Here is a 23,497-nt window from a genome sequence, read left to right as displayed (position 1 = left end):
GATGTAATTCACATGATTATTGCAGTTTGAGTTGCAGCCACATAGATGACTATTAGGAAACATAATGAGCATAAAAAAAGGACAGTTTTTTTCCTGATAAATTCACAGGCACTGTGTTGAGCACCATAATGCAGGTCAGTTTGCAAAAAGGCTTGAGATGAGCTGTGAAAAGGAACATGTTCATGAGACAGTGCATACGGTTGTTATATTGTATCTCTTTTATTATAGATAAGGTTTGAATAATGATGTTGTCAGTGTTTATTATAGTCACAAATAACGATAATGAGATGCCTTCGGGTTTTTTTTTTGAAGCAGTCAGTGTGACTCAAAGTCAAGAGATCTTCGTCACAATAGCGAAAATGTGTGGCTATTCTTTTCAAAATAAAAGTTCAATCTAAGGCTCTTGGTTAATAACAATAATAATAATAACAAAAAATACCGTAGGCCATCTTATTTTAGATGACACTTTGAGTAAATTTAAAATAATTAGGTGATAAACCTACATTATAGGCTGGTCTTGTATTTAGACATTTGAGTGGGCTATTTGTAAACATGTTTACAGTGTTATAACTGCACTCAAAGATGCTTTAAGATACGTTCACGCCCCCCCCAAAAAAAGACCATTAAGAGTCAAATAAGATTTATGTCGGCTACTTTTTTAGCATCTCATACACAGTTTACGGACTAGTGTTTTATTTTTGAAAGACACTTCCGGTGTCCGTTTGCATAACTGTGTTTGACTTCACCAAACCGCTGCCCTGGACAACTCCGCTTTCTTACGTTGACAGCCAGACGTTACCAATCTGTTTCCACTGTTTGCTGGGGACGGACGAGCACCGGGAAAGTCTGAAACGAATCGAGACCGGTAAGCTGAAGCTGCTTTTTTTTTTTCCTCTGCTTGTTCTGTCACACGTGAGGAAAGGAGCTGTCACTGAACAAAAAGTTGAGTTTCGGCTTGAAAGGATGCTGATGCGACAATTCAGGTGCACAGGTTGGCCACATTATAAAAGCCTTGAATACATTAGAACATGGTGTTGTAAAGTTTTTGTTGTGCGGTTGGCAGATGAAGTGCACGTAAATTGGAGATATGGATTCAAGATTTGAGGGGATATGCGGATTTGTCCACCAATAAACATTTTTGTTAATCCCTTTCTCTCCGCACGTGGCATCCCATTGGGGGGGGGGGGGGGAAACAACAGTTTGAGGAGTCATCACAAGTTTTTGAAATGAGTTTTTATTTATAAACCACAAAAGCATGTCAGTAAATCGAAAGAATATGATAAGGTAATGAGGGATCCTTTTGAAAGCTGGTTTGCAATTGTTAACCAAAATGGAACTTTCCTGAGAGCACTTTGGAAGTAACCATTTTAGTCAAATTCAGGTTCAAGTAGTAATTGTGCAGACGTGCTCTAATGCTTCGCTTTACTTTTAATTGTGCTCCCATCCCGACTTAAGGACCCCACAAACATATTGCCCTCTGAAAATTGTCAATAACTTCCCTCAAAGTGTACTCTGCTCTTTGCCTAAATTACATTTAGATAAAGCATCTCCTTTGCTTTAGATGAAAATACCTATTTTTCCTGAACAAACTTAATAACATTATCGACTTTATCTGACTAATGTTTTCAGCACTTTTGTGACAACATAAAGTTTTCATTGTTGGTAGCTTTGCATCGAAACTCTTTGTAAAGTGTTTACATAACTCTGTGTCCTGTTAAATGTGCATGCCCTGCTGAAGGGCACGATGTTACATATCATAACTGACTGCACATTCTGGGTTCACTGCTTTTTGAAGGGGGCAAAATTTGACTTTGCATGCAACACCGCAGGACATGTGCTGTCATGGCATGCTTTGATTCTACAAACTGGACATGCGTATTTGTTCTGAGATATTCAACATCCCTTTGCTCAGTTGGTTTTGCACAAGTTAGATGTCTGTTCTAACTGGAGGGAGAGAAAACGTGTATTTTTTTTTGTAAAGAAGTTGAAATGTAATCTGTCTTTGTCGAAGGTTGTGAAAGTGCCAATTGATTTTGCTGCTGAAACCTTGATGCTCAGTAATTGTAGCAACAAGAGGTCTAATAAATCAATCAAACATCATAGTGTTGATTTAGAACATGGCAGAGTGTGGCTGCTCTGTATGCAGCTACACATTGTATTTGGCAACAGCACCTGAATACCCACCTGATAAATGTTACAGTTCGTCATGCTTTTAAGTGCAATACCATTTTCTAAGTTTTTTAAAAATATATTATACCAATGGATCTTTTGAAGTTTTGGGGCGAGTGGAGCTGGTGTTTAATGGTACACATGTTCGTCATGAGCTGTTTGGTGCGGGTCATCTGGTTTCAGAAGTACAGGGTAGTAATTACAGTCTCTTTGGACACGAGTAATGTAAATGTGTAAATTCCACTTGGAGGTCTTGTTTTTGACTGTTACAAGAAAACCACCACATGGGTTAAGCCAGCAAAATTGTTTTGGTGAACCCAAATGAGAAGGCAAGAAAGTGGAAAACTTCCCTTTTCATTTAGATCTATTGTTTGGAAGTCTCGTGGGTTTTTCACTAACATTGCAGAGCCATATAGTTCAGTTGAATGTCAATGTATATGAATGCCCAGTATGTATTTATGTTGCAGAGTTAAAGCCAAAGTTTAAGTGCCTCAAATTTAGGGGGAAAACATCAAACAAGCTTGACGTCTCGTAAGCAAACTGCAGTTTCTCCGAAGCTGCAGCTCTCAGTTTAGCTACCACTTTTGGCTGTCACTGATTGCATTCACTGTAGACAACAAGGGTAACCACACTGTAAATGTTTTGCCATCAAAGAGGAAAACAAACAAAGTAATGTCTACATGCTTTGATCCTAAAATAGAATAAGCTTACTAATGTCTGTCTGAATTATAAAGATTGGTAGGGGTGTTTAAGTAGTTGTATTCAGGACTTACTCCACTTTGTAATATATAATTTAAATATCATTGTATATTGTCTTTTAGGTGAGCATTTGATTTGGGCTGCATGGTGGTACAGTAGCACTGTTTCTTCATAGCAAGGAGGTTCCTCATTGGATAGGAGCCTCTCTGTGTGCAGTCTGTATGTTTTCCCTGTGCATGCGTGGGTTCTCTCTGGGTACTCCGGCTTCCTAACACTCCAAAGTGATGCTTGTTAGTTCAACTACTGACTCTCAGCTGCCCGTACTGATGTGAGTGTGGCTGGTTGTCTGTCTCTATATGACTGTGGAACTGTCTCTCGCCCAATGACAGCCCCCTCACGACCCCCGACAGGAGAAGCGGTATAGATAATGGATAGATGGACCATGTGTGTTGTTCACTTATTATGTCCTGTCAATGCAGTTTAATGTGTGAGAGAAAATGAAATGGGGAGGAAAAAAAAATCACCCTGATCATAGCTGCCATTGACGTAACCTGAATCCATATGTGGAGAACACTGACAGATTAATATCTGTTTTCTGATCATTTCTCATCACCTCATCATGTAAGGCTCTTTAACACACACACCCTCTGTGTGTCCACCTCGTCTGTTTATGACTGCATACACACTTAAAAATCATGGAAACAATCACTGGTCACTTTGAAATGTAAAATAATTTTTTTTAATTGATTTCAAGGTCTTTTTTTTATTTATTTTTTTTACTTGAGATTAATTTGACATTGATGTGTGGATCATGGTCTATAACTTGCAGTGAAAACACTTTCTAATCTCGTGGGGTCATTTGACAGAAAGCGTCATTATTAGATATAAAAAGGGGTCATCCATCCACCTGGACAGCTTAATAGATTTGATCTTTTTTACAAGAATTTATCTCAGACTGTTAGTGTGTCCTCTGTGAGGACCAAAGTTGGAGTGCAGCTCACACGGTGGGCAAAAATGCAAACATTACCTTTCAGATACTTTTAAAGACCTGATAATGAAAAGCATAGGAAAAATGTTAAAGCTGCGACAAAAAGCCAAGCTTTGTACTTCAATACTTCCCTTGTTTTCACGTTTTACCAACAACAGACCATGACTTTAGCTTGAGTGCATTTGAGGCGAATTATTGATTGTTTTTGCTTCATTGCGTTCTCCTACATGGAGACTGATTTCCACCCAGATGTAAAGGAAAAACACACAGAATAGATTTCATTGTACATCTCAACCCCTCAAACATGACATGACAAATATTGCGTGAAACATAAATTGAGACAAAACAAAATGTGCTTGTAGTTGGACATTCCCAATGCAACTCATTTGTTCTCAAAATAAAAAAAGATAATTTTCAATAAACCGTTTTTTATTTTATATTAAGGCTTGAATGGTTTGAAGATTAAACACCTGGTATGATGTGAGATGTGTGCACAGAATCAGCAGGTAGATATATTTCCTGTGTGTGTGTGTGTGGGGGGGATCAATCAGGACTCTCTTCCTCTTCTGAACATTTGTATTTCTTTTTGAGTACGCGCATGCTTTTGCAACCTGTGCCACAGGACCTCGTCTTCCTCTCCTGCTGGTTTCTTGGGCACCAGGTTTACATGAGACACACACACACACACACACACACACACACACACACACACACACACACACACACACACACACACACACACACACACACACACACACACACTGTATGTGAAGGCCCACAGATCTATGCATGTGTGTATAATAACAATGCTTCTGTGCCCACTGCCTGTGGAATCTTTGTTTTCTTCTTTCTTTTCTCCTGCTTGCCCTCACCTCACATTTTTCTCCATGATTTTTTTTTTCTTCTCAGCTGTTGTTCAAGTGGCCTCTCGCTATTTGCTTTGACCTTCTTTAGATCCTCCTCCTCACTGCACTTATCTTTGCTATGATCACCTGCTGGGCCAAGGTGACCGGCTTGCCCACACTGAGCCACTTACACAGCTGGAACCCACAATGCCACAGAATGAATTTCAACACTTTCGGATGTTTGCTGACCTCTCTTGTTCTCTCTCCCTGCCCAACTCTCTGTGCTGCTGCTAACCTTGCTTTTAACATACCATCAGAGTAAAACAATGACCTTCAGCTGCATTTTCTGTTTTTTTGTTTTTTTTGGGGTGCTAAAATAGTGTTGTACGTGCTCGTCACTTTTACCACCACCAGAACAAACGCATATTTATTCCCAATTAGCTGCTTGTCATCACCGTCATATCAAGCCAAGCTGAGCAGCAATGTCATGTTCATAGCTGTCATAGCGTTTTGCTTAAAATGGTTTGAAATATACTCCAAAAGAATCTCCAGCTTATTTTTCAAATGTGTCCTTTGGGGGAGACAGTTTGCACACTGCATTTATTGAGATGTTGTGCCACAAATTAGTTCAACAAGCAGTCTTGATAAATTATGACTTTGATCACGTCAATCCAGAAGTTGTCTGAAGTTTAAGGGTGAAAGGGACAATCTGTGTAAGTCTGATTGAATTTAATTGGTAAAATCTCTTTAAAAAAAAAACAACAACCTATGAACACTGGCGCTTCTCGCCTCATTCTTTCGCTTTCTAACTTTGGCCCAAAGAGCAACAAAGTGATTGTACCATTCCACTTCTGTGACCTTCGATGCCCGGAGTTGGTGACCTATGTCAGGCTGGAGGTGGTAGAGACAGGGTGGGGGTGGACAGGGTGGGGGTCAGGGATTCTAACAGCTGCGCAGAGTTTGCCTCGGGCCATGCAGCCTGCCCTTTTCCTGTTCCAGCCCCCCCCCCCCGCCTGGCAGACTGGCATGCTGCACTGGAGGTGCACGGCCCAGAGATTGACTCACAGGAGAAGCTGTCTGCTCCTTAGCAGGGAGCACAAACACTGAGGGACCCTATGAAGCCAGCTTTAGATTTCACTTTCTTCCTCCTCCTGTTTCTCCTATGACACCTTTTACAACTCTTGTATTATTAAAGGAGGGGAATCTGCCAGCGAGAAGTACGAAGAAAGGAGAAGCGGGTGCTTTAATAGATCACAGTTTGATTCATGCTTATGAAATCCTTTGCTTCATCAACAAAATGCACCACAAAAAAGTCTCCAAACATACTTTCACACAGGTCACGTGTGTAATTACTCGTACAGACAGTAGCTCCAGTGTAAGATCTGTGCATTCATTTGCACCAGCACGCACATACGCACACACACACACACACACACACACACACACACACACCTACACACACATACACACACACACACACAGTAGTGCGTTTATGCTGCAGAGCCCTCTGGGATAAAACACTGGCTCTGTGTGTTCGTCCAGGTAAACCCCCCTTTCACCTCTCTGCACAACAACAAACATTAAATAGAAGCCTCGTCTGGGTGCAACTTCATTTATAAAGATGGGGCGGGGGGGGGGGGGGGGGGCTGTTTTGATCAGAAACCTGCTGCTTTAGACGCCTTTCATGAATATGCAGATACAGTGTGTGCGTGTGGTATCGTTTGACGTTCTATTAACATTTATTTAAGTTGGCTTAATTTGATGCATGACTCTTTTTTTTTTTTTTTTTTTTTTTCCCCACAACGCCCTGCTTCACACACAGTCGTCCATTCATCTCTACGTGTTCTCACCTTGTAGCCGCCCAGCACAACTGCAGTCTTTCAGTGGCTGGCAGCCAGAGCTGTCGGGGCTTAATTGCCTTGCTCAAGGGTAACCAATATGATGACAGAAAGGAATGGTGTTAGTCAGTTGCTTTCTCAGTGATTGTTGAAGAGTTTTTCAGTTTCAGATTGTGTGTGTTGAGCTTTTGTGCTCATCACTTTCTGGGTTTTTTTTTTGCACTGGCAAGATTGTGACAGCAATATTCATGCATCTATTCATGCGTTAAAGTTAGGAGCAATTTAATGTGAGACACCAGGCAGTGTGACAGGGTAAAATAATGCTCTCACGCAACCTTTTTTTTAAAATTGTTCGTTGAATCTGAACAAGTGTTGTTGTCAAAAGTCAAGTAAAAAACACTGCGAGTGAATGATGGTGTTTCGAACGTGGCCTGAATGTGTGAGCACTGATGGTGGTTTCCAGAACATCGCAAGATCTGAAAAGACATTTTAATTTTCACCGCTGTCTCTTGAGTATGAAGCACATCATGAATATGTAACTCCGGCAACCATCAGGATCCCACAGGCATCCAACAGATATTTGGATTAACTGGGTGTCATCTGTTTAATCTCCAGTGTTTTGGAGCTGTAGGTGAACTCGTTTCTGTCTGTCCCTGTGAGTCTTGTACTTTCATAACAGTGACAATTCAGTGTTCTTTGCAAAAACACTTTTGAAGTTCACAATCTTCCCCTTTTTGACCTCACAGTTATCCTCTGATTCGGAAGCATATTCTTTAAAACTTCATATTTACAAGGTTGATACAGAGGAAAGGTCATTTTCTCGAATCCTCACACTTTGTGTTACACTTGACCCATGTCGTCTTTAAGTGAGCTCAGGAGGAGACGATGAACAAATCTGTTACAGCATCTGTCTGTTCCAGCAGCTTTACAGAGACTGTGTACAGAAATATTGTTTTTAACTCAAGCATCAGTTACAGCTCTATTTGAGAGGATTAAAAAGAATATAAATCCTATCCTAATAAATAATTACATTTGAGAGGATTTATTATGTTCTGTTATGTCAAAGTTTATTAATTAGTTTATATGACATGGATATATACTTACACTGGTGCTGTAACATTTAACTGCACAAAGTCCCAGATGCATTGCTCTTAGTGTTTTTAGAAAAATGTTAATGTGCGACTCCTGTCCACATCATACTCTCTAAACCCTTATTCATCACAAATAAAATGTCGCATATTAATGGCACATGATTTCGTATAGATAGTTTCTAATTTTGATTCGTATTTCAAATATAATAGTCCACTTGATAATGCGGGCGTTGTCTGTAAACAGGAAAACAGTATATTTGACCTTCAATATTTGCATCAGTTGTTTATCAGTCTGTTCATGATCAGTATTCCTTTTAGATTGTGTATTCTTTCTCCCTTGGGTCGGGTATGATATATATTGTTGTCTGTACAGCCTTGTTAATCTTTGTATTTTATGTGCAAGCTGCTACGTACTAATTGCCCCTGAAGGGATTAATAAAGTTATTTGAGTAAGAATGTGTGAGAACAATCCACTGTGATCAAACCCTGGAACCCGATCCGCGCATTCTGCAGTCATATAAAGACTGTTTCACTTTAATTAAAGTCTTGTAAGGAAGAACAAAATGTAACACCCAGGAAAAAGACGTGTTTGTCGGAAGTCTGTCCTTATGTTTAGGTTTATCCCGAAGGAACTAAATTCCACCAGTTCTTTATACGTCCATCTCTGCTCCATTACGGCAGCAGCGCTGGTTTTTAGTTGATAGAGAAGAAAAGTAATTACATATTTGCTGGCCAACCCGGAGGTAGCATCGCCATGGGGTCCTTTTGGATTGCTCCTTAAGTAGATAAATGATAAATGAACATGCTACAAACAAAAACAGATGATCAGATGACTCTTTGATAGATTATTTCCCCTCCTTTAAATATACTCAGAATTGTGTACAATAATTAGGATAATCATTTCTCTCAGACATTATCACATGTATACACATCTTAGTTGTACACACATGTCATTTTGATGTTTTTGACTTTACAGGACTGTAAAGACTGGCAGTGTGTGTGAATATGTATCTATGGGTGGTCTCGCTGTGGTTTTGCATTCCGTGCCCTTTCTTTGGACTGAACATCTGTTTGATCTCCTTCACAGCAAACAGCTCCTCCTCTGCCCCCCACCCCTCCAGCTATCAGCTATAAGAGTCATTACAGCTCACAGGGGGTGGTATCAAAGCTTCCTCCATCCCGCCAAGCCACCAAGCTCCTCACCCACCTCCACGTCTCATTGATCAGACGACTAATCCATGCCGATCACTGTAACCTCCTGCATCTGGAGGGCTGCATGAGACGCGCACACTTGTTTCACTGTTTGTCTCATTGATCTACACGATGATGTAAGGAGAGGAGGTTGGATATTGATGGTTTCATGCAGGGATGCAAAAATACAGTCAGCCCATGGTTCATTATATACTTCGGTTACTTAGTCTCAGGTTTTGGTTTAATTCTGATGTCCCAGGTCGTATTTTATTTATTTATTTTTTGGTAACATTTATTTTGTACATAATTCTACAGGAACATCAAGGGTTAATTTTTTTTTTTTTTTTTATCCAAAAGGTCTTCATTTTATTTTTAAGCAAAACTTGCTGCTGTCACCCTGTACCACTCAACATGTCAAAGTAATGTGTGACATCTGATACTAAGGTACGCTTACAACTTCAGCCAATGAGATTGGATATTCACTCGCAGAAAGGAGTTTACTTATCCCAGCGCATGGACTCGCAGGCAGAATACAATGCCAGTTGTGCGCAAAACCGAAAAACACTGCAATTCACCGGCACATATTGAACCTTAGATGCCATACTAAACAGTTCAATACTATATTAAGAAATGTTGCATCCCTACAGTCTTGGCTCACCCCGAATAGCCTGATAGAGGCGGTGATGCTGGAGATTGGCCTGTGATGCCACTATTGACGTAGCAGGTGACTCAGAATTTCTGATATCATTCAGCTTTTTCTTTTTCATTATTTCTCCTCACAATGAACTGGGGCTTAGCAAAGCAATCAGCAGTGCCCCAGCCTTTGATTAAAAGTCATATTACCACGCTCATACCATATGTTGGATAAGCAGCTTCAGGAAACTGACCTGTTTTTTTTATTACATGTTTTTTTCCACTCAGTATCTTCCTTTTTCTCCTCTCCTAATGCAAGGTTGTTGTTTTTTTTTTTTTTTTCATTTCTGTCTTGGACAAGTGTGTGTGGGTGATGCACATTTGCTCCTTTCTTGAGGCCTCTTATCATGTGTCAAATGGGTGGGCTGAGAATGGCTGGACCAAGCTCTCCACTCTGCAAGATCCCACATTAAATCCACTGCCTCCAGTTTAAAATCCCTCTCAGCCCTGCAGCAGCAGCAGCAGCAGCAGCAGCAGCAGCTGAGACTTCAGCTCTTAACTCAAACGGCTGACGCACACATCGACTCGCTGATCCGCTAAATCACTTCTGTTAACTGCATTGATTCACTGTGTCTCTCTTTCTGTTTCTTACCTGCTCAGTGAGTCGGTAATCCTAAAAGAGTATATGACTGATTCTGAATTGATGACGTTGAAGACTTCTTTCAGCAGTCATTCATTGCACTTCTTTCACAGCCAGATTTGAGCTTGGGCAATTTTATCTATCTATGTATGAGTTTTAAACAAAGTTAATGAGGCAGCAAAAGTCTCCAGTTGTTCTGCATTAGTTGAGTTTATTTCCCTCCAGCTCTGTGCAGGTCATCACAGACTCGTGCTGGCCTGACAGCTCTATAATTGAACCATATATTTTGGTTACTTCTTAGTAAAGAGAGGGAGACGGGGCATCTTTCGGTGCTCCAATCCAGGGATCTTTTTTGCTGACAAAACATGGGCTGCTGTGGTTGGGTTAGCAATCATAATGACGCCGCTGTCAGTAAGGGAACACCGTAGAAGATAAAGAGAGGGGAAGAATGGATGCACCTGCTCTTTGGAGGGGCCAAGACACACACACAGAGAGAGAGACAGAGAGCCAACCTTTGCTTTGTGCAAACTTTGCATATATTTCACCTTGATTTTTGAAGTGGAAATGATACACTCAGAGCATCACATAAATCTAACTTTTAAATGAATGTTTTGTATGCTCCTTCTAAATCCATAATCACACATGCACAAAACATACAATTTCCAAAGTTTTCTGTGGTGAGCTGCATGTGATCGATATCGACTAATTTTTCACTCCGACTTTACCCAGATTTTTTTCTACCAGCACCCTAGTAAAATTAATCCAAAAAAACAAAACAAAAAAAAAAGGATACAGAGGGGAGCTTACTACTCCCTCCCAGCACAGAGTGCTTCAGGTTCTGTAACCATGTGACGCTTCAGTGACTCTCATCTAAGAAACTAGGCAAGAATCAAAACAAGGCACTTGTTCTCCACAAAATTGAACCACAAGAGTCAGCACAAAATCAATAGCTGGAGTGCTGTAGCGAAAAGCCCACACTTTCTGTCTGTGCTAATGTTTTGCGATGGCAAAGGAAAACACCCAAACAAGAAATCCTAAGGGATGTTGACCGTCTCTTGTCCTCTATTATTTTCCCTTGTAATCTCATATGAATAAGGAATTAGAGCCCATGCACACAATGCACATTTTGGAAATCACATACATGGATTGACTGTGTGACACTTGCAAGTGATGTTTTTTTTTTTTTTTTAATCAAAGATGTCCTGATAGATGATTACTGCCATGTTCTCAGGACTGACTATTTGCAGGTTTGATAACTACTTAACACCTTAAAAAGACATTCAATAGTTAGCTTTTCCATTGATGCAAAGAAGGAACTGGGTAAATATTTTAAAAAGACATGATTAAATGATAAATGTTATTTGTAAAATATATCTATCTATCTATATATATCAATATATTAATTATATATAACAAACATTTAAGACCTGTGTGGCTGAGTTCACATTTCTGATCTGTACTGATACACTGGCCGAGTAAAATAACTGGAATAGTTCATTATCATACTGTCTAATATAGAACTTCATCTTTCACTCGTCTGAGTGTAAACTGCTCTTAATAGCTATCAGGGTTTCTTGTTTAGGTGTTTTCCTTTGCCATCGCAAAACATTAGCACAGACAGAAAGTGTGGGCTTTTCACTACAGCACTCCAGCTATTGATTTGCATTATGTCGGTTGACTGAGCTCACATTCATTGGCTTTAATTAATAAACAACAGTAAATGCCATCTTAGGTGGGTAGGAAAATGTGCAAACCATGCTATACCAGAGTTACTTGATACCAGAGTTATCTTGTTAATTCCTCTTTGGTATATTTACTCTTTTTTCTTTTTCTTTATTTCTGTATTTATGGACTTCTTCCCTTTATTCTATTGGCATTAGATGTAGTAGGAAACCAGGTGGCGATTGACATGCAGGAAAGACGCCACATGTCAGTTTTGAACTCGGGCCGCCCACTTAAGATATACTGTATAGCCTCCGTACATAGGTGCCACCTAACCGTTAGCTCATATGCACCCAATCGTCTACGTTTTTAATGACATGTTAGAGATACATTTGGAGAACAGAACTGTTGATTTTCTGTTTTCTAAGTTTGTAGACTAGAGCATGATGATACAAAGTAGTGCCTGAGAATAATTACAATGATATTTGTAACATTGTGCGCAGTCTTCCCCTCTGCTAGATCTGGATAATCTCCCCACGTTTCTTTGCTTCCCGGGTATAAATAAAGTTTTTTTGAATTGAATTGTATCAAGGTATACACTCCTCCTTCACCATAAACTTTTCTGTGGCACATGAACACACAGGCTCTCTTGAAGGGGGGGGGGGGGGGGGGGGCTCACATCTAACCCCAAAAGCACACAGTGAAAAACTGCCTGCAGAGAGACTGACCCCTCACAGGGCTCAAAACACAGAGAGCAGCCCTGTTCTCCTCGGTGCCCAGGACTCAGGGGCACACAGGAGCTTTCAGAGCGATGACGGCAGAAGTTCAGGTTTGGTGGAAACGACACATTGGAGCTCTGTATTTTTGTATTTGACTTCCTCTTCCACCCCCGTCTTTGGCACAGCCCTCTCTCTGCTCTGTTTGTGTCCACACACACGCCTTTAAGACACCTAGCCACTAATGTTGCGTCTGATTTTCCCTGCTACCAAGTGCCATTTAACTCCCACTTTATTGGCTGTTTTTTTTTCTTGTCTACTCTGCGATCTCAACAGCACCAAATCTCCAGCCATGTTGACCTCTCTATATCAATGAGCCAATGTCTTCCCAACAATCTTCCTAACATATAGATACCAGAGAGAGAAAGACATAGAGAAGTGAGATGACGTCGGCCATCTTTCAAAGAGAGGAGTAATAGGCCCTGAGGGCTCTTCTCAGCTCTCTAGCTTTTCTATACGCCTAGAGAGGTGTTGCATAAATGGTAGAATATCCTCGATGGCCACTTTTTGTATGCTAAAAGCCTTGTCCCAGGTTGGTGTTTATGTTAATGACTTTAGTCATGCTTTTGAAGTGCCTGGATGATGAGCAGCAAGCCTCGAAAAAGAAAAGTGCCTCTGACCTTGGCCTACTTCAGGGAAACGCTCTGGTTACTAACTAATAGCGTATGCCCTATTCTATCTCCCACAACATGGACTCAAAATAGCTCTGGCATGCCCCATTAAGCAGCATTTTTAATTGTTAACACGGCATAATCTGTCCTTGGCACATATTAACTACTTAATTTAAATGTCAATCCCAATTATAGAAGGGCTGAGGAGACAATTATTTTAACTGGGAACAAGCATGGAGCTGTAACCACCATCATCGGCTTCAGGGAAAGATTTTTGAGCTTTACTGTGTGACTGACAGGTACCTCAGGGGGACAGGTGATGTTATAGAGAAATTGAGCGGAAGTGCACTGTTTCTGCACTTTAAGATAGGAGTACAGTATATACCTGAGGAGAACTACCCAGCCTTGGTGTATAAGGTGTATAATTCTCCTGGGACTCCAGGAACATAGTAATACAATAAGACATTTGAATGTAACATGTTATTATATAAAGTGGGGGAGTCTCGCATGGGCAACATACAGTGGCATAAAGTCACTGCATGTTTTAGCTGGTTATATAGTGCGTCCGCTTTCATTACTTCAGAGCATGCTGGGATACGGTTAGACGATGGGTTACAATAAGTTACTCCAGTGACAAGTGACACAACTAGTCATATAAAGGCTGCTAAAGAAGGGCGTGTGTTGTGTTGGGATTGTTTGATTGTAGACTTCAGAAAGAACACCCAACCAATACAGTACCAACGTAGGTTTGGTTAATGGGAAATACCTACTGTAAGCCATACATCTTTTGAAAGTCTGAAACATCCCAGCATTGTTTGGATTCATGTCTACCATAAAACTGTGTTAATTAAGACTTTCCATACATTATCGCTGCTCAATTGGGTCAACATTGATTCATTTTCTGTTTTTTGCTGCTGCATTTTCCAGCTATGGGGACGATGGTGCTTCCATTTATGTAATGCATTGTTGATGCATAGTTGAAGGCTGTGACGGATGTTTGCGAACATTTCCTCCCTTCCTTCCTCTTACTGTCTCTGCACTGTAGTCCTCACCCTTGGTGAAAACCACCATAGCTGGCAGACCCAACAACCCAACCCCCCACACCCACACAGCTTGTAGTATGCTCAGCTGTGCTGGGACACAAACCCCATTTCCCCTGGAGAGCAATAATGCTAGCAGTAGTTTGTGCACTAAGTGATGCCAGCTCAGGGGCCTGGCATGCGGTCATCCACTGCTGCAAACAGAAGCCCTTATATACACTGAATCCATTCCCAGCACTGCAGTACCAGATGGATGGCAAACACGAATGCTCCCAGGTCCAAATCACCTCCTGCAGCTGGGTGATAGAGCCCCACAGCGGTGAAAGAGCAGGGGATGGAACTGAAAGTATTTGCTGTTTGACTGTTGTGTTCCAGTTTTCTGAGGTGTAGGTCTTTAAACGGCTGAATCATCACTGCTCATTTGTCTAAAACTACGTTCGCTTTGTTGTTGTTTTTTTGTGTTTATTTGTTTCTGAAATGGTCCTGCCATTTGTGAAATAACGTGCAATTCATTGGCGACTGCCTTCCCTAATGAGGTGCTCTAACAGTATTTGTAGGTAAGCATAGGGTTGTCATGGGGACGATGAGTGGGCTTCTCGTCCTCCACTGGCGGCCAACCGTTGGGTGGTGCTTGACTGCCCACCACCAAAAGGTGCAAAAACATCACCACACACACACAAGTACACACGTAGAAGTACCAACACTGTGGTACTTGGCAGTGGATGAATCAGTGAGCTCTCGAGCATCTTAAAAAGAGGTGGAGGAGGAGAAGGGATTTTCTAGGTTGATCTCGTGAATCACAGTGTTACCTCGGTTTTAATCAACACACAGGTTACAAATGACTCACTCGTGGAACATTTGCATTGTGGTTGTTGGCTATTTTAATGTTAATGTCTTCTCCAGTGCCTACCAGCCTACACAAACACACTTTATCATTCATTCACTCTCTTTACAGCATCTCTCTTTTTGTCTATAACTTGCATTGTAAACCCCTCTACCCTCCTTTTTTTTATCCCATAATCCCACCCATAGCTCCTATTTCTGCCTGCTGCCATGCTCCCATGTCTCCCATTAGGAAAGGAAATGAGGCGAGGTACAGATGCAAATATCTTGGACCCCTCGCTGCTCTCTGACTCATCATCACCAAGAGACAGAAACAAGGATTGAGTGAGGAAAAGGAGAGGCAGAGGTTGCAGCAAATAGACGGAAAAACAGCCCCAGATGTAAATAGTGCGGTCGATTGGCACGCAACAAAACACTTGGAAAAGTGGATTGCGCATTGTAAAGGCAGAGTTTATTATCATTCAGAAGGATTTCAGGTAAAGTAGAAGCACAAAGAGAAGGAAGCACCAAACGCACTATTATTTCCCTCTTTCTCTCTCCATCCTTCTTGTTTCGAGATGTGGCAGCGCTATCACTCAGCCTGCAGTGCTATTACAGCACCTCTGAGGGGTCATTCGTTTTCTCTGCCTCCTGCCTCATCTCCAGTTTACACTATTGTTTAGTAGATTTTATTTTGCAGGGCTCAGAAAGGAAAGTTTACCTTTTGAACACACAGATTGTTATTCACGAGTATCCGTTGGAGCGCCTTGTGCTTTCATGTCCATAATGGGTCTGGGAAGAAATTGAGCTGTTTTGGTGGAACACCATTTTTCATTCTTGAGATTAACAGAAACTGCTATGGCTACAGGGCACCCTCCATTGTCTTTAGGATTATGGAAATGAGAGAGATTTTGCTGTAACATTCACATTGACATCCAGAATAGAAATGTTATTCTAAAAAATTCAAGTGCCCCAAATACATTGTCTACATTTGCATCAAACCAAAACTCCACTTGTAAAAAGGTGTGGTTACTCAGTTACATATAGAGATTATTTGTTGTCCTAATTGCTATTCCTTGTTTTTGATTGAAACTATGGGGGGATTGTGTGGGTTTCAGTAGCACCTGAGGTGGCTAATAAGATGTCAAAAGGGTCCTATGCCATTTAGTTAAAAAAAAAAAAAAAAAGGAGTAAAGACTGACCAATGGCTCAATCAATGCCCAACACTATGCTTCAAGCCATGCTGGAATAATCCCTCAAGTGCAGTTTTGTCAATAAAAAGACAATTTTGTACCATGTAAGAAACTTTTGATCCGACTCAAAAAAAAAAAAAAAGATTGACCGTGAATGTTGCTTTTATGGCAACGATTTCAAGAGCCAGCACAGTGAAAGTCCAAATGAGAAAAACCATTATCTCTGTGGTCAGCTGAGCCATTCAGGGTGGGACTGCTGGCTCTGCCGTGCTGCTCATGCTGTGTGACGAGCTACATTTGAAGAGACGGAGGGGATAATATGTATCGTCAACGACAAGAGATAAAGTGTCTCCCCATTACACTGGAAAACTGTCTCTGTGTCCGTGTGCGGGACCTGCTGTGTCGAGAGGGCAACTCACTTCATCTCGCGTGTCTCCGTCCATGTTTCATGTGAAATCCTCTCCCTCTATGTCTGACTCTCACTCTGCATGGCACTTCTAGTATTAGTCAGCTCTAATTGCTGTGCTGAGTGCTAACTAAAAAGCTAATTAGGCCAGTGATTTCTGGTTAAAGAGGAGGGGAGTCTTTTACGGTAAAAGAGTAACCTTCCTCTGTACTATCACAACCTAACTGCCCTGTCTTTGACCTTATCCCTCTGCCAAATTATCAGAGGAAAAGCTGTTTCTTTGTTCTCGACAATCTGTTAGTGTGGTTGTTTCGGCGGAAATGTGCGCCTGCCTGCTCAAAAGTTGGCTCTGGAATTACTGACAGGGTCCAGTAAGATTGTACTTGAGCAATTTTGGAGCAATTCACAGAGGAAAAAGGTTTATGGATCAACAGATTTGTTGATTATTGACTATTGTTGACTATTTTCCTTCAGAACATATGCAATAAGAGGAGCATTTTCACACCAGTCTACCAATACTCTTGTGAAAAAATCTTGCAAAAAAACAAACAAATTCTGCCCTGAGGTTTCATTCTCGGGTTTTTAAAAAAAATGCATTTTTATGCATTTCTCCTATAGCATCCTCCTCCTTTTTGTGTACATGCAGTGTGAACAAATTAAGACCTTGCTTATTAAACAAGTGAGCCTTTAAATTATAACAGACTGGCCTTGCATGCATGGATGACTGCCAGCACTGCAATCCACCTCCAGCAAAAAAAAACCCCAAAACAAAAACAACAGGGCAGGGCTGCGTGCACCATCCCTTATGTTGTGTCCATTCCCTCATCGTGACCTGATCTAACTCCTAATGTTTTTTAGAAAGATGCTTGGGTGGATTTAAATGATGCAGATTTACTGCAGATCGTGTGTGTGTGTGTGTGTGTGTGTGTGTGTGTGTGTGTGTGTGTGTGTGTGTGTGTGTGTGTGTGTGTGTGTGTGTGTGTGTGTGTGTGTGTGTGTGTGTGTGTGTGTGTGTGTGTGTGTGTGTGTGTGTGTGTGTGTGTGTGTGTGTGTGTGTGTGTGTGTGTGTGTGTGTGTGTGTGTGTGTGTGTGTGCCTATTGTGGTTTTGTCTGTGTGTTTCTAGGGAAATGAAAGCAGAGGTTGATGCTGTTTTAAAAGCTTTTCCTCATCTAGTGTAGTTTCTGTTTGGCCTGATTGGGTTGGAATTCCAACAACTATTCTTAATGTTTATCTTTCCATGTTGCTGATTGTAGTTGATGTTTTGCACTTGATGTGTCTCAGTTTCTGTGTGGAAAGCTGATTGTGTTGCGTGCGGAAATGAGTTTTGTCTTGAATAGCTGGCCCAGAGGATGTCGATGAAGTTGCAGAGTTTTGTTTGTTGTAAGTCATTTTTAAATCAAAGCACAAACAAAGAGAAGTGATGAGTGTGTGTGGTTTGTTTCATTGCTCTCTTAAATGTTTTAACCCTCCCTGTTACAGTTAAAGATGAGATATTTGCAAGACCAAACATTAGCTTTAATCTGGAGCTTGTAGTGTTTTGAAATATAATCTTAGGAAACTTTCTCTAAAATTAGCATTTGTGGAAGAAAGGTGTTTGACCACACTCACTCTATTCCTACCGAAATGTCAACCTCAGTTTTATTCTTCATTAACTGGTGAGTATGTTTCTGTCTACAAAACCTAATATGTTGTATTAACAGCTTTCAGCGACATCATAACTCAACTGTTCGGCTCAGGAAATCCTCCAAGCAGAGTAATGTACAGGATCTTGTGCACGTTTAATATGGCTTTAATCAAGTGTGATCTGTTGCCACACATTTTAAGTCCAGCTACAGTATTTATGCACTTTCTTTCATCAGCTGATCATGTGTTGATTCGTCAGAGCATTTTTGCCTACAAGGAGCAGGGGGCTAAAGGAAGACAATTAGTGTGGGAGGAGAAGAACGATCTCTTAAAGCTGGAGAGCTCAAGGGGCGTGAGGAGGCGTTGGCATCTTCGAGCTGTGTCCTCGTTTGTCTGTGTACTCTGCCTACCACCGAAGACAGGTGTACCTTCCATCAGCAGACAAAAAAATACAATTTCTTTCTTTTCATTCACAAATGTTAATCAAAGTTCCTCTTATTAGAAAAGTCATTTTCCATGGCAACAGAACATCATTGTGTGCTTGTGTTGATTACATTCGATTAGGTGTGTATGTGTTACTTTAGGTTTTCAGTTGAGTAACCCGGCAAGCAAAGATTCACAGATTTGCAAGTGAAAGCAAATGTGAAAATCTAGGTTCAAATTGTTGCAAAACTCCTGATGTGAGTGTATTATTCTGAATTTAACAACCCCTAATGTGGCCTGGGTCCGGACCTTTGGAGGAGCCTTGCAGATTTTTCTGGCATCCTGACATTAAAATTGTGGTTTATCTATTAAAAATGTAATATTAAGGAGCACTGGTGGCATAGTGGTGAAATGCTTGAGCCTCATGTGCACTGTCTGTGGTTCTACTGGCGGATCTGACCTATCTCTCTCTCTCTCTCTCTCTCTCTCTCTCTCTGTGTTTTCTCTACAATAAAGGCAAGAAATGCTCAAATGTAATCCTCTCCTCCACTGTGAGGGCAGCATCAGGAGTGTAACAAGGTGACAATGATATATTGTAGAAACATCATTTATCCTCCTTCAGGTCAGTTGGATCTATTTAATGTTGAACACTACAGTCTTTCATTCTGAACTAAACTTCACTTTATTAAAATCAGTCCTTCAGCTGTAACTTTGTAACCCTGTGACCCTTCACCCTCCAGCACTTAGAAAATTAGACTGACTCATTCCAGCGTGACTTCACTATTATTTGTTTACTTAAGGACAAGAAATGTCAAAGCCCCCGCCCACTGCTGCACTTCACGTCTTTTTCCCTCTGCTTTCCTCCTCCTCCTCCTCCTCCTCCACCTCCTCCTCCTCCTCCTCCTCCTCCTCTGCTCAAGGCCAATCTTCAGTCACATCAGCTCTTCAGCTTGCAGCGAGTATGACGCAGCGAGCTGCTCTCGTCACTGATAAGGAGGAAAGATGTAAAGTGCGAGAGCACTGAGTGTACCATCAAGCTGCCCAAAATGAGGTTTGGTATGACACATTATATGACTCAGATATTGTATCAGTGGCAGAGACCTTTAAAAATGCTCTCGTCCATTTTCTGTTTGTACAATACACTTAAATGTGTTTTTCCTTTTCACTTATATTTGGTGTCGGTCAGTCATCAGGCTGATCAGTCACTGACTGATCACAGACAGAAATAAAAAACTTTCAGGTTAGATATCAACCTTTGAACTTAAATAGGTTAGTTATACTAAACGTGACAGCTTGGCTTGTCAGCTAGAGACTGTTCAAATTAAAGAAGAAAGCGTAAACACTATTGAGAGAGACATTCAAACGGCTGGGAAACATAAAAGCATGGTTTAGTGTCAAGTACTTGTTCCTAAAAATCTCCTTTCTTAGACGTGGCTGAATTGGTGAATGGACTGCATTTGTGTTTATCTACCTTGAAAGGATGAAGCACATCACAATTTTCGCCGCTCTCTTTTAACCAGTCCACACGAATGCAGTGAACAGCTGGTCATGGTCACGATTCTGTGTTTGAATGGAGCTTCTGGGCATGGTTGATGAATACTTACGCAAAGGCAACAAGACTCAAAATACAATTTATAAAGGATGATTTTTCTTTTGTAATACAAACCGCTAATGATAACTATCCATCAATTTGTCTTATTTCAAAACATATTTTGTTTAATTACTCAACCAGCTACTGCGCCAAACATCAAAAACATTCATGTCTGAATACAAAGGTCTGTTATGATTGTCATTTTGTTACATGTCATGCCACTCCCAATTTGTGCCATTGTACATCCAGTTGCCTTTTGACCCTTTTTTTGTTGTTGTTGCCATTGTCTATTATGAGACATTATTATGAGACCAAAGCAGGTCACACAGTCCCAGCTGATGCTATAAGCCGCCACACTTGAGATGTAAAGTAAGCACAGCCCACAAACACATATTGGAGTAAGCTTTGTCTGGGACACTGTGAACACATTCCCAGAAAGTCTTTCCATCTTACGAAAGATAATCACTGGCTCAAATGTGTGTATATAAATAGAGACCATTTATATAATAAAACCAACAGCAACAACCACTGCTTCCTAAAATATTGTTACGTCTCATCCAGATAGTCACACATGGTGTTATGATTTCTGATTCTGCCTCATTCTCAGACTGTAAAGTGCATGAAAATAATTGGAGTGACATACTCCTTATTTAATCTGTTGTGTTTGTGTGTATCGGTATGTTTGTTTGTCTGTGTGTGTGTCTGTGTGTGTGTGTGTGTGTGTGTGGGGCGCAAACCAAAACCACAATAATCCAGCAGGAAATGCTTAGCTGCAGGGCTGCGGTTTGACAGTGTGGAGGAGTCGAGCGTCATGAAGCACAGATGTGGTTTTGGTGGAGGTGGAACGTGAATAAGTGACTTAAATAAAGCTCAGTATTTTATGTAGTGGGGCTTTGAAAATGTTTTCTGCTCTTTCAAAAGGCACATTCGACAAAAGGCATATTAGGATGATAGATTCAAAGAAAGGAATTGTTGCAAAACAAAGCCAAACGGTTGACCTCCATTCGTTCAGCCATTATCTGTGCTGCTTGCCTTATTTCGGCTCGCAGGGGTGGAGCTAATCCCAGCAGTCTTTTGTTAAGAGGCCTGGAGAATTTACACACTCACACACACCCAAAAAAAATAAAATGATGACACTCATAGATGAGATGCAGATCCTTTCAAACGTTGCTCAGGTTAAAATCATGAGAAGACTTCTATTACTGCAGCCGAAATAAAGCTAATCCGCAGTGATTTACACCTGTATGTGTGTCGATGACTGCATCCCTCCACACTGAAGACCCGGTCGGTACAGCAGGTGCCCTCCCCATCAACTGGCATGTTAATCATGTGGGATTAGTCCTCAAGTGGGTACAAATGTGATGGAAAATGGTTTGAATTTCACGCTAAGCCTCCACTGGCCTGTAATCCTCTGCCCTTCACTTGAAAGAGTCATCCGCGGGGTAAAGCCTGTGTTTTCTGTCCACTTGCGAGTGTGCGTCTTAGTGCAAGCGCAAACACGAGACAAAGCCTAATAGAATAACGTCTTTGCAAACAGTCACTGTCAATGAAGTTGTTCCTCCACATGTTGTTCAGGTTACGTGATTGGACAAAAGGCTGTCTCTGTACCTGTATGGCCTACAATATAGCACAGGGATTTGAAAGTTGATGAATAATTTTGTTTTAGGGAGTTTCTGAACACACTATTTTTTTTTTTTTTTCAAAGAATAATCTATTATAGCTTCTTGAATATTTTTCGAACTTTGGTTTAACAGCATTATCAAATGAGCGGTTTTACTGAATATCAGCACGACTGTCTAATCTTCTGCTGCCTCACTGCGTCATCTCTATATGCTGTTAAACAGTACAATAGTACAACCTCTCATGTGTTATTATATTACGGGTATTTGGAGAAATAGAGGGAGTAAAAAAAGAAGACATGGAGACAGTGATGGCCTGTCAGGCTCCCCTTTGCATTTTTTGAGTGGCATCTAATGAATTATATTTGTCCTCCCTGAGCTACAGAAAGCCTGGAGGGAGATAGTCTTGCTGGCAAAGCAATAGATCAGTATCTCAAGGACAGTTTACCCCCGTCACACATTGAACAGAGAACAGGCTTTGGAAGAACGGTTCCTATACTCTTTTATACTCACTCAGTTTTCCTTCCACTTTTTAACCCTCTTCAAGCACAGCATAAGCCCCTCCAACCTTTCCCCCCTTGTTGCATATTGCCTCTCGGCCAGGTGGTCGAGGTTACATTATCATTATGATTAACAGATGGTAAACAATCTGGACGGATAAGACTAGAACCCCGTCAGTGGATGGGAAAAGGTGGTCTGCTCTAGAATTTAGGAGGCACTCAAGTAGTCCTATCACTGTTACTGAGCTTCCTTTTTGAACAAATCATTTTATTGATCGACACACATCTAAAAGATTTATTTTTACAAGCCCAGATCTCACTGCCGTGTTTCCACATCTCGCATGTGTGTGTATGGTGGTCTCCGCATGTGTGTACCAAAAGCAAATATGAGCGCAGAGATGGACCTGGAGTGGATACACGCACGCAAATGCTCACCCAGCTGCCTCATGAATAGAGAGTAGGGTCGTTTGAAATAAGTGTTGACCATGCAACTAGCAGAGTGAGTGTCCTCTGTGGGGGACAGGGGTAATTCTCTTTCACACATCATTAGCTCTCCTCATCTCTGCTATGTCTGTGCGTGCTTGCGTGAGTGAGTCAGTGTGTGTTCTGCACCTGGAGCACCTAATCAGGAGCTGCTCATCAGTCCCCGGACCACTCCAAGTCCACGTCGCTATGGCATCTAATTTCTGTCAGGACAGACCCTCATTTCTTTATTTCTCTCCCTCTTTATGTCGTTCTTTTTTAGACAGTCTCTTTTCCTCCCAAATCATTCTCTCACTCTTGTTTTATGCTAAAAAAGAAGCAATTTTTCTCTATCGTATTTCTGCCATCATTCAACTTCCTCCGCTGCTGTAAAATAGCATGTCTTCTACCAGGGATAATAACTGAAGGAGTTCATGAGTAATGGGCCAATAATGGCGTAATTGGTTAACAAATGAGCATGTGCTCCTTCTCTTTGGATACATTGTGAACCAGGTTGTTTCATGCGAACATGTGGACGTCTTTTCACTTCCATTTCGCCGTGCCTTTTTGTACCTTTTCAACTGCTGTCCCATCATCATTTTAGGGATGGCTTCAACAGAATCATTAGTGCTAGCTGCCCATCAATAGTGAACATCTATGGCCACTCATTGTCC

The 23,497-nt window shown here is 41.2% G+C and overlaps 1 protein-coding gene across 5 annotated transcripts in view; it reads left to right on the top strand.

Moving 5' to 3' along the window:
• The first annotated feature begins 712 nt into the window (after positions 1–712).
• znf385c (zinc finger protein 385C) overlaps positions 713–23,497 on the top strand; it is a 108,285-nt gene continuing 85,500 nt past the window's right edge. For 3 of the 5 annotated variants that reach the window (XM_079365495.1, XM_079365494.1, XM_079365496.1), the window contains exon 1: positions 713–865. The gene's annotated coding sequence lies outside the window, so the exon portion shown is untranslated. Of the gene's footprint in view, positions 866–19,571; positions 19,703–23,497 lie in introns of all 5 variants that reach the window. The other 2 variants (XM_079365493.1, XM_079365492.1) reach the window with 2 other exon arrangements.

Source organism: Symphodus melops (genome assembly GCF_947650265.1).
Source record: "Symphodus melops genome assembly, chromosome: 17".
Taxonomy (NCBI): domain Eukaryota; kingdom Metazoa; phylum Chordata; class Actinopteri; order Labriformes; family Labridae; genus Symphodus; species Symphodus melops.
This window is presented reverse-complemented; position numbering and strand designations above follow the sequence as displayed.